We start from the raw sequence: 12,500 nt of genomic DNA, 5'->3' as shown, positions 1-12,500 counted from the left end.
GTAGACCTCATGTTATTGCATAAGCTAGTCGCATTCTTAACAAGCCTGAGTCCCGTTACTCTGTTACTCATTTAGAGGCCCTGGCTGTGGTGTGGGCTTTAAAGCACTTCCGTGATATAATTTTTGGATATCCTATTACAGTCTACACGGACCACACTGCTGTCACTCAGCTTTTTCAAGGAAAGAATCTGTCAGGTCGCCTAGCCAGATGGTTCCTCACGATTGAGGAATTCAATCCAACCCTAAAGCATTTGCCCGGGCGAGCTAATCATGTTGCTGATGCACTTTCACGGAATATCCCTGTTGCTGCTGTTACCGTGATTGATAACTTTTCCCTGCAGGATCTGGTAAAAGCTCAGCGTGAAGACCCTGTCTGGTCTGCTGTCATCTATGCTTTGGAGTCTGATGATGATTCCACCTTACCAGCTTTACCAGTACCTCTGTACCAATTTTCCCTGCAGGACGAAGTTCTCATTCGCAATGTGGAAGTGTTTGAGCAGGATGTGGCGCAGCTAGTGATCCCTGAGTCTCTAGTTCCCATTGTTTTGTCCCTTGCTCATGATGCCCCTCAGGCTGGTCACCCAGGTCGTGACAAAACTCTGGCTATGGCACGGAAGAAGTATTATTGGCCTAAAATGCGACTAGACATTGCCTCTCATGTGGCCCGGTGTAGTTCTTGTGCCCAGAACAAAGGTTCTACGAGCACTGCTCCCATTTTAGAGTACCCTATTCCTTCTCGCCCTTTTCAGACTGTAGCTATAGACCTTTTGCAACTGCCTCGTAGCACACAGGGCTCTGTGTATGTCCTTGTATGTGTGGATCATTTTAGTCGTTTTGTGGTCCTAGCTCCCTTACGTAACAAATCTGCACCAGTTGTAGCACATGCTTTAGTTTCCCATGTGTTGTGTCCATACACCACTCCTTCGGTGCTCCTTAGTGATAATGGGGCTGAATTTAAGAACGAGGTTTTGGCAGGCATTTGTGCACGTTACGGCATTAAACAAACTTTTGTTACTGCTTATCATCCGGCGTCCAATGGTCTTGTAGAGAGGACAAACAGGAAAATTTTGGAGATCTTACGTCACCTTGCTAGTCATTTTCATGAGTCTTGGGAGGATTGGCTTCCCCATGTTAGTGCTTGTATCAACAGCACCATAAACGCTTCCACGGGAAAAACGCCCCACTATGTTGTCTTTGGATCAGAGAAACGACTCCCTTATGACATGCTTGACAGTCCTGCTCGTCCCCTCTACAATGTGGATGACTATAGTAAACTTCAGGATCATGTGCTGCATGATATTTATGCGTCTGTTAGGGACAAACTTGTTATTTCCAAGGCTGACATGTTAAAACACCAACATGGTCGTGCTAAGCCTGTGAACATCATTGTTGGGGATCATGTCTTTAGGAGCATGCCGGACCGCCAGTCCAAACTAAATTGTAAATTCACAGGTCCCCTTTTAGTAACAGAACAGCTCCATCCCAACAAATTCAGGGTTTTTGACCCATCTACGGGTCTTAGTGAGATTTGCCATTCTGAAATCACAAAGGAGATCTTCTCAGGCCCCGTCGAAACATTCGACTGTACGATTGCGTCCTCACATTGACGGATAAATACAGCAGCCCTATAATTAGGGTCTATCCCAGAAAAAGGGACCACAGTTGAATTCTGATGCAGTAATGTTACCCTATTTCCCATTGGCTCAGATGAGCATGTCGGGGTGAGAAACGAAGGCCTCGATTTAGACATGGTGGGAGATGATAATGTTGTCCCACTTCTGAGAAGCATAAGAAAACACTAACACCAATATGAAATGTAAAAAAAAAATAATGTAGTGAATCACACGGACAACGACATAAGTTACAGAAACACAAGCATTGACATTAATGCCATACATACATCAATAATGAGAAAAAATATATAGGAGGACCGTAAATAGCAAAAATTCAATACTACAATAGAGCACAATACGTAAGTATAGACATACGGTACAGGCGACGAGAATCTAACATTCCGGGGTAACAATTCAAAGTACACAAATGACGTCACCAAAAACTTACATAAATCATACAAGCATGAAAAATATAATGCATATAACATAAGCATTGGAATACGTATACGTAATTAAGCACGCGTCGCCCAGCGACAGTTCCAACATTCAAATTATGACGTCACGGTTTGGAGCAGGAAAGCGTCACTTAACCGGCCTTCACAGATTTAACTGTGGCTTCTCATGGAGTAATTAAACTGTCTAATTCACCATCCAGGCGCAATTCCGCTGAGGAACCACAGGAACACACGAAGCAATAATCAGGACAGGCGACGATGACGTCGATGCACTATCAGTATAAAGAAAAAAATCACCTGGCGGCAACCGTCCTCCGCCGACATGCAACTGAAGATACAGTGTCCAGAGCACTATAATGTATATTAATAAATCACTGAAACACCTAGCTGGAACGAAAAAAATGGGGAGAAAACACAGCACAAGAACACAAAATGTTAACGTATAAGCCGGTACGCACACGGTGACTAGCCGGCAAATCAAAGTCACTTCGTACTAGTCTTTCATATGAAAGTATAGTTCTAGTCTTTGTAATAAGATTAGTAAGTTTGCGCTGCCACCAAATGTTCTGGGTGGCAAAAGAAACTCAGGAGGCACAGTTCAAATTTATAGAATTGAAAATAAATATAATATGTGGCACGACACAATGGACAAGCGTGCGGTAGGCGTGAACGTGATTCGTCGACTGACGCCAACGTTCCCGTTAAAAACTACCCACGCCAAGCCTTGCGGCATTTGATAAAAATAATAAATACGGCATTTAGAATATATATACAAAACACACAGAATATAATACAATATAAATATACTTAATACACAATACAATTATTACAATAAATACTGAAATAATACAATGTATGTATTATACACCATGCCAACACAATCTTTCATCTCTCTCTCTCTCTCTCTCTCTCTCTCTCTCTCTCTCTCTCTCTCTCTCTCTGTGTCTTCGTGGGGGAGGGAGGCAGACTGTATGTAATTCTAAGTGCATCTTTCATCATCGATTCTCTCTCTCTCTCTTGTACATGGGGGAGAGGAAAACAGACTGTGTGTTATTCCTACACTTAACGAGAATGCTATACGTGTGACGTAATAGGAGGTAATTGGATAAATTGCGCTATGCTATTTCGTCTTTAGCAAGTAGTTGATAAAGTTTAGCTAATTAATCTTGCAGATTCTTCTTCCATGTACCGTTCGTTCTTTTCTCCCCTTCCTTCTTCTCCTCATTTTTCAAAATTTCTTCCCTACTTTAATTAGTTATGTCCCCTCTTCTTATTCTTCTATTGCATAATTTTTCTTGTTTTTTATTTTTTTTTTTATACTTTTCTCCACTTTTTAGCTCGTTGTTACTCCCTCTCTTCTCAACCGGGCCTATTCTTAATTTGTACTTCTTCTCTGTTTGCGCATTTCGTTTCTTTATTTGTCCCAGGTGACATTTATCAATATTTTTCGTTGTTTCATTTTATTTATATATATATATATATTTTTTTTTTTTTCGTAATTCGTCGTAACTTCTTGTTGTTTTCTTACCCATTCCTTTTGATAAGTATATAGTTTTATCTCCATACTTTTTTTTTCTTTATTTGTCCCAGGTGCCATTTATCAAGATTTTTCGTTGTTTCATTTTATTTATATATATATATTTTTTATTTTCGTAATTCATTGTAACTTCTTGTTATTTTCTTACCCATTCCTTTCAATAAGTATGTATTTTTTATCTCCTTACTATTTTTTTCTATCTTCTTTCTTAATTCACTAGAATCAGTAGAGGAGAATGATTGAAACGACATAAATTATTAGAAAATAACTATGCGAAGACAGGCTTTATCACCTTAACTTACATTTTTTGATAAGACGAAGAGTGCGGTTTGATCTAATAGAGGTATTCAAACGAGTCAAGGGCTTTAACAAAGGTGGTGCAGGCAAGGTCATCATATGAAGAGAACAGGGCATGACTCGTAATGAAGAAGAGGTTGAGATTGATTGAGCCTATTGATTAATTGTAGAATATAACTTTCACAGTTGAATCACTTTGTAGCAACAAGAATGTACAATTTATAAAGGATTGGAAAGGAAGGGCATGTCGACAGGAGACCTTTTGGTCCATAACTAGGTCGGATGAGGGGAAAAATAATAAGTAAATAAATAGATGAGTGAATAAGATAAATAGATAATGACAATAAACAAACAGAAAAACAATAATAATTACAATAAATGATAATGAATGATAAAGAATAAACAGATAAATAATAATAACTAAATAAATTATAAGAAATAAATGAATAGAATAGAATAAATGGCAAGTGTTATAGCATATTGCTTAGGTGTTTATCTAAACGAATCTTAAAACTTCGAACTGAACTACAATTTGAAGAAAAAAAAAACATTATTAACTTGAAATTGGTTTCTTAAAGCGACAACACGTAACTCGCTCGTATGTCATCTTCCCAGAGCTTTTGTTGTACAATGCACCAGTCATAGAGGGGGTTAACACATTGTTCGACAACCAAATACCCCGTTCACACGTTCACACATCACTTTAAACACGTGTCTGTCGAACCGCGTTCGACGGACCGTTAGATCGTGTGAACCCCTTCTTAGAATATAACTGAACAAGATGTAACTTTATATCTTGCTGCTCACCCCGAGATACACAAATATACAAACGTGAAGATCTCATTTGTGGCCACTTCCCCAGGGTCTATTCTTTCTGATCCTCCTCTTCCTCCTCCTCCTCCTCCTCCTCCTCCTCCTCCTCCCCTCTTCTCCTTCTCCTCCTCCCCTCCTCTCCTTCTCCTCTTCCACCTCCGCCCCTCCTCCTTCACTTTCTCCTCTTCCTCCTCCTCTTTCTCCTCTCTTTCTCCCCCTCCTCGCCTTCTCTTCCTCCTCCTCCTTCCTCCTCCTCTCCTTCTCCTCCTCTTCCTCCCCTCCTCTCCTTCTCCTCTTCCCCCTCCGCCCCCCTCCTCAACTTTCTCCTCTTCCTCCTCCTCCTCCTCCTCCTCCTTCTCCTCTCTTTCTCTCCCCTCCTCGCCTTCTCTTCCTCCTCCTCCTCGTCCTCCTCCTTCTCCTCTTCCTCTTCTTCCTCCTACCTCCTCCTCGCCCTCTCCTCCTCCTTCTCTTCCTCCTCCTCTTCCTTCTCCTCATCTCCTTCTCCTCCTCTTCCTCCTCCTCCCCATCCTCTACATCTCCTCTTCCTCCTCCTCCTTCTCCTTCCCCTCCTGCCCTTCCTCCCCCTCAGCTCCTCCTCCTTCCTCCTCCTCCCCATCCTCTACTTTTCCTCTTCCTCCTCCTTCTCCTCCTGCTCTTCCTCCTCTTTCTCCCTCTCCTCTCCTTCTACTTCTCCTCCTCCTCCTCTTCCTTCTCCCCTTATCTTCCTCCTCCTCTTCCTTCTCTTCCCCCTCTCCTCCTCTTCCTCCTCCTCTCTTTCTCCTTCTCTTCCTCCTTCTCTTCCTCCTCTTCCTCTCACTCTGCCTTCTCCTCCCCTCCTCTCCTCCTCTTCCTCCTCCTCCTCCTCTTTCTCTCACTCTGCCTCCTCCACTTTTACACGTGGATACCGTGCTGAGCATGAGTTCGATTCCCGGGAACCGCTGCGGGCTATGTCGCTTTGGTTTCCGACAAACCTGGCTAGACGAGGAGGTAATAATAAAAAATAAGAGGTGCTTGCAGCAACTGACAGGGATTTGCCCTTCTAGGGGTTTCTCACTTCCCACTGCTTGGGAGTGGGTTGGTGTGTCTCTTTACCCTTCTCTTTCTTGCCTCTACTCTCCCTATGCATTGGTGGCGTAATCGGAAGCGTGCTGGTCTCACATTCGTGTAGTTCTATGTTCGAATCCTGCACTCTCCGATTCCCAACAGTAACTGTAGTTACCTGATGCCGTCATCTGAAACATTTCTTTAGTTTTATGTTCAAATCCTGCACTCATATAAACGCATGATAAGGGGAAGGTGACGGCTTCGGGAGTATCTACTCAGCGCCTCCTGGCGTAGGCTCGTCACCTTTTTCTCTTCCCTCTGTATCCACTTAACATATTTTGACTACCCAGAGTAATATTTACATACTCTTCTACAGGGAAGAGAACCATCTAGTTCTTCTTTCCTGTCTTCCTTTCCAGTCTCAAGAACTTGGAGAGCCTTTGGATCCAGTACACGAATGATCTCTCTCTCTCTCTCTCTCTCTGTCTCTCTCTCTTTTTTTTTTTACAACTATACGTTCTAAGTTAACATTAATCCTAATGCCGGGTACCGCAATGTTTTCTTGATTTTTTTTTCCTCCATTACCCCCAAAAAAAATTTACTCCCCCCCCCAGGGGGTAATTTACCCCAACGTTAGGGAACCATTGCCTTACATCAATTGTCCCCAACCTGTAGCTCGCAAGCGCCATGGCGACATCGGAACTCTATCATGGCGCCAACGATAACTAAATTATTTATTTTTATTATTTTTTTTATTATATGTTTTAACAATTTCATATTTATATTTATCATTATTACTTATCGTTTTGTTATACTCATTCTTTATCCTTTATCATTCTATTATCATATTTAATTATATGATTATTGATATATTTACTTACAAAAGTTTGGAAACCTGTTCATTACACGATCGATAGTTCCTCCATTCCTGCCCTCCGCCCACCAATTATCATCATACCCCCAATACTTAAAAACGCTAATTGAAACGAAACTTAAAGTTCCCTAAGATATTCATGAGACGAGCAATGGTCCCATGAATACAAATAAGCCCTTACCCAGAAGTACTCTTCCCTCTGAGTGTATGTCATATTTCCAAGTGCCAGGAGAGCAAGAGATGCAAATTATTGTTGGAGCGAGTTCGGACAAAATGTTCGGTGTTCAGTGTTTCCCATCAGGCGAAGTACCCAAGGCGAAGTCAAGGGTTAGAGTTGGAGAGGCAGAGCTCAACAGGGAAGATTGAGGAAGAAACTACATAACTTCGAGGTGTGTGCGTGTGCGTGTGTGTGTGTGTGTGTGTGTGTGTGTGCGTGTGCATGGGCCTGTGCGTGTATGACTGTGTTTCAGCATTGTCTTGGATCACGTGTTGGACTCGTGGTCATATATGACCGATCTATGGGTAATGCTGTGCCCTTACACGCACACACACATACATCCAACTCCCTGCCCACAAGAGTTGGAGTGACTCGCAGCGCAGCGATACTGAAATCATTTCAACCCTGGGCGGGATTCGAACCCGTACCTCCGTAATGGCATCCGGGAACTCTAACCACTGCGCCACGAGGTGTGTGTGTGTGTGTATATGTCTGTGTGTATAAAGATATCTAACCTAAATTGTTTCATTTACAGTGATCTCGTCCCCTCTTGTAATGTTGCGCGATTCCACCACTAATTGAGTGGTCAAACGAATGGAATGGACTTAGTAACCATGTAGTGAGCGCTGAAACTATCGGTTGTTATAAGAAACGGTTAGACAACTTCATGGATGGGGATGACAGGTGGTATTGGACATGGAACTGCCTAGTGTAGGCCTTAGGGTCTCTTGCAGTCTCCTTCATTCTTATGTTCTTATTCATTAGACACAGGGCAGAATAGGGAGGTGAAGAGTTCACGCCAGGAGGAACTTGACTGCAACCTTTGATCTAACTGCTCGGACTCTCAGGACTGCAGGATTCGAACATTGATAACTTTGTGCCAAGTTTCATTAGGACGGACACCATTAACAGAAATTGCTGTAAGTCGCGATTGTTGTCTGTCCATTGCAGGAAGGCACAGCACGTCCTCCTGGATGACGGGTCATCCCTGCATCTCGCCCAATGCCCTTGCGTCAGAAGCAATGTAGCAAGACACAGCACGTTCACAGCAAGGCCGCTTCATTTAATCCTCTCTATCTCCTCATGCAGAAAAAGAGAAAACTGGGAGAAATCCCACTGCTGCATTGTTTATGACCCAGGGCAGTGGGCAAGATGCAGGGATGACCCGTCATCCAGGAGGAGCCAAGAAAAGAGAGAGAGGGAGGGAAGGAGGGATGGTGAATGGGAGGGGAGTGGGTGGGGTTGAAATGGGTGGGAGTGGATTTATGGCTTTTGACTTTGGCTACCTCCCTTGTAAGGGGGGGGGAGCCCTCGGTATATGCATGTATGTTATCTGTCCAAGCGAGTGTGTGTGCATGTAGTCTAAGGCAATTTACATATATGTTGGTAAATGACACAGTCAGGCCAATTACACGTCGCATCAGATAGACGGCCGGAATTGGCGCGTTGTCGAGGTTACTCATAAAACATAAGAACAACACAAGGATGAAGGAGACTGCAAGAGACCCTAGGGCCTACACTAGGCAGTTCCGTGTCCATTACCACCTATCATCCCCGTCCATAAAACTGTCTAACCGTTTCTTAAAGCAACCGATAGTTTCAGCGCACAGTACATTGTTACTGAGAAAGGAGAATTGTTGTGTGAGTGAAACGGTTATTTAGAAGGTTACATAACTTTATGGACGGGTGTGCTAAGTGGTAATGGACCTGGAACTGCCTAGTGTAAGCGTTATGGTCTCAAGCAGTCTCCTCCAGTGTTATGTGCTTATGTTCTCATGGAATAGACTTAGAACCCACGTAGTGAGCACTGAAACAATTGGTTGTTTTAAAAGAAGGTTAGATAACTTTATGGATGGGGACGATAGGTGGTAATGGACATGGAACTGCCCAGTTTAGGCCTTATGATCTCTTCCAGTCTTCTTCATTCTTATTTTCTTATGTATGCTGTGGATATGTAACAGCAAACGAAACTGACAAATTTTGATAAAATGCAAATAGGATATTTCTAAACGAGTGAGCCAACAAAGCCAGTCTTTTAGGAGGAACAAATCAACGAATCAAAGAACGGTTAATGAACTTCATTTCTGTTCCTCCTGGGTGACCTATCATTCCGATTTGGCCCAAACTTACCCCAAAGGGAGAGGGTCGGCCACAGTGAACCGCGAGGTAACCAGGGCCAAAGGGCGCGTGCGTAGCGACCGTCTAAAGTTGAGCCTTTTGTCGGATTTTTCACATTTGCGCCCCCTAGAGCCCGTACCCTTGGCCTGAGCGTTGTCTAAGTGCAATCCACAGGAGCCCTCCCGACCCTCGTCCTGTAAGTGGCCCAGTCGGAGCAGGTGGCCAAAATGATCCCAAAACGAAAAATTCACGCGGATTTTGCCCTAAAATGCCAGGTCACCGATTTGGCCCAAACTTACCCCAGAGTGTGAGATGTTGCAGTCTCCTTCATTTTTATGCTCTTATGTATCACGTGGATGTGTAACGACAAACGAAACTGACAAAGTTGAATAAAGCACAAATAGGATATTTCTAAACCAGTGAGTCAAGAAAGGTTTTTTTTTTTTTTTTTTTTTTTTTTTTTTTTTTTTTTTTTTGAGAAAAGTGGAAAAAACAAGTCAACGAACCCAAGAGCGGTTAATGAACTTCGTATCTGTTCCTCCTCGATGATCTATCTTTCCTGGAAAACAAATATTGAAACAAGAAGAGCTGAAGATCCCACTCCAGGAGGCGCTGAGTTCCTTCGGCTGAAGCCCCTTTGCCCTATGAGTTTGAACTCTTTGGTCACGTAACAACAGTCACTGCTTGGAATCGGAGGTGAGTACGGGATTCGAACCCACAACTAAGCGAATACGAGAGGAGCGGGCTGCCGAATGGACGGAGCGGAAGAACAGAAATAAACGGGACGGAAATGTCTCGTCTACGTAAAATGAAAATAGTACAAACGAGGTGAAAGAAGTGCGGGATTCGAACCCACAACTAAGCGAATACGAGACTAGCAAGCTTCCGATTACGCCACCATCGCATAGAGAACAAGTACAAATGGGATGTTCGCTGGCCGAACATGTTAGAGCGTCGCTACTTGCGACAGAGGTCGAGGTGACGGCAGTTCGAACCTTCCCGCCAGTGAGTTGGACCAAGGGCATGGTTCATCAAATTCAACGCTACAAAGTCCTGTGTAAGGGGCACTGTCCTAATCTCCTGATAGGGTGAAGTTCGCTACGTTAAACCGAAATAACCGGAGGAATACAATGCCAAAGAGAACTCAGACATACGAGCTTTTGATTCCTTGCCGCTTGATCACAAAGGTCTTAATCAGATAAAGTCCTTTGTCATACATCATTCGAAATTTAATCGTTCAAAAAGTAATATAACAAGAGATAATAGGATTTTGACAACAATAGGATAAGTACAATTGAATCAAACAGGAGTTATATACGTTTTATAGGACAAATCGCTAGTAACAGCGACGTAATTCAAACAATCAGGCCCGACCTTCGCGAGCTTTAAACTCGGGTCATTTTGAACGTGAGACCCAAGCGTTACCACTCTGCCACTCAGATAGGAGTGGTAACGCTTGGGTCTCACGTTCAGAGGGACCCGAGTTCAAGGCTCGCGAAGGTCGAACCTTATTGTTTATATAAACATGTTTACGTTATATTACGTCATGTTACGCGTGATCGTCATGGATGCTGTGACGATACGTCAATGACGACAACGATGACGTCTACAAAACAAATCATGATAACAAAGGAGGGTAATTTTTTTTATAATGATTGTAATAGTAATGATCATAATAATAACACTGATAATAATAATAATAATAATAATAATAATAATAATAATAATAATAATAATAATAATTGTATTATAATTGTGATAGTGATTGTAATAACACTAATGATAAGAGTAATAACAACAGTACTAATAACTTCATTAAATAACTTATAATAGTGATAATAATTGTAATAGCGATAGTAATAACACTAATGAAAAGAGTAATACCAACAATACTAATAACTCCATTAAATCACTTATAATAACAGTGATAATAATTGTAATAGTAATAACACTAATTATGAGAGTAATAACAATACTAATAATTCCATTAAATCCCTTATTCTTTGATGGCATATGATGAGCATCTCGTCCACTTCCCCTTACGAAATCACATAAGACCCCTTGAAAGGGGGCGAGCGCCCCTCGCCAGGGAACCAGTGGCTTTAGCCGAAGAGGCGGAGGGACTTCGCGGGATTAGGTCGAGCATTTGCCTAATGACTCGGTGGGCTCTGTCCTTGTCTCCCCAATCCCAGGTTCGAGGGTGTGGTTGGAGGGGGAGTCGGAGGCGAGTAGGCTGGAGGGCGCTGGGTTTAGAGGTATTGGGGCTCGGGTTGAAATGAAGAAGGAGGTGGAAATGAAGATGAAAAAGGAGAAAAAGTAGGAAGAGAAGGAGGAAAAGAAATAGAAAGAGAAGGAGAAGAGGAATAGAAGAAGAAGGAGAAAGAGGAGGAGGAGGAGAAGAAGGAAGGGAGAAGAAGAAGAGCGAGGAAGAGAAGGAGAAGAAGAAAGGAGGAGGAAGAGGCGGAGTAGGAGAAGAAGAAGAAGAAGGGGAAAAAGGAGAAGTAGGAGGAGGAAGAGGAGGAGGAGGTGAAGGAGAAAGAGAAAAAGGAGGGGGAAGAGAAGAAGAAGAAGAAGGGAAGAGGAGTGGGAGAAGGAAGAGAAGAAGAAGGTGAGTAGTTAAGAGAAGAAGTAGGAAAAGGAGAAAAGGAATAGAAGATGAGGTAGGAAGAGAAAGAGAAGAAGAAGGAGGAGGAAGAGGAGAAGAAGAAGGAGGGGGGAAGAAGAAGAAAAAGAAAGGAGGTAAGGAGGAGAAGAAGATGAGGAGTTTACGCCAGAGCCGGGTAGCTGAAGTCAAATTTGCTCCATTCGCTTTAAGGTCTGTTGGGTCAGATAATAACAGTCACTGCTGAGACAGTATTGGTTTATGAATATTCTATAGGTGATTGGAAATTGGACTAAAGAGGGTAATGGGATTTAAAGGGTTTGAAGGAAATGGCATGAATCTATTTAGGAAACTATTTGATCCCTCATGCCGTATCCAAAAGCCCACGTCACTCTATCACGATTCTTGTCAAATGTTTTGAATTTGAAAAAAACGGAAGACGACTTCGCCTACAGTGTTCTAGACTTCACGTTTATAGTTCAACATTGTGTCTAATATTCGTATAGGTTTAACTTTGCTTAGTTCGTCGTTCGGCTTCTCAATATATGACGCAAAGATAATTTGACATTTTGGAGATACGAAAAATAGAAAAAATATAATCGAAGTCGTTTCTGCTCAAACGAACTCTCTTGTGTCGTGATGGCGTGACAGGGGCTTCCACTAAGGTGTCCAACACGGGAATGAAGCGGATATTTTTATCTGAAGATCTCGAGACAAAGGTCTACATATAACGTGTAGAGGCGTGGTGTAGTACAGGTGGAAATGAGGAATGCTTTAAGAAGGAAATGGCCAAGAACTCAACAAATGGAATAGACTTAGTAACCATGTAATGAGCGCTGAAACTATCGTTTGTGTAAAGGTTAGGCAACTTTATTGATGGAGACGACATGGAACTGCCTAGTATAGGTCATATGGTCTCATGTAGTCTCC

The sequence above is a fragment of the Oratosquilla oratoria genome, chromosome 8, assembly GCF_046742065.1.
Source record: "Oratosquilla oratoria isolate Oo_2021 chromosome 8, ASM4674206v1, whole genome shotgun sequence".
NCBI classification, from domain to species: Eukaryota; Metazoa; Arthropoda; class Malacostraca; order Stomatopoda; family Squillidae; genus Oratosquilla; species Oratosquilla oratoria.
This window is presented reverse-complemented; position numbering follows the sequence as displayed.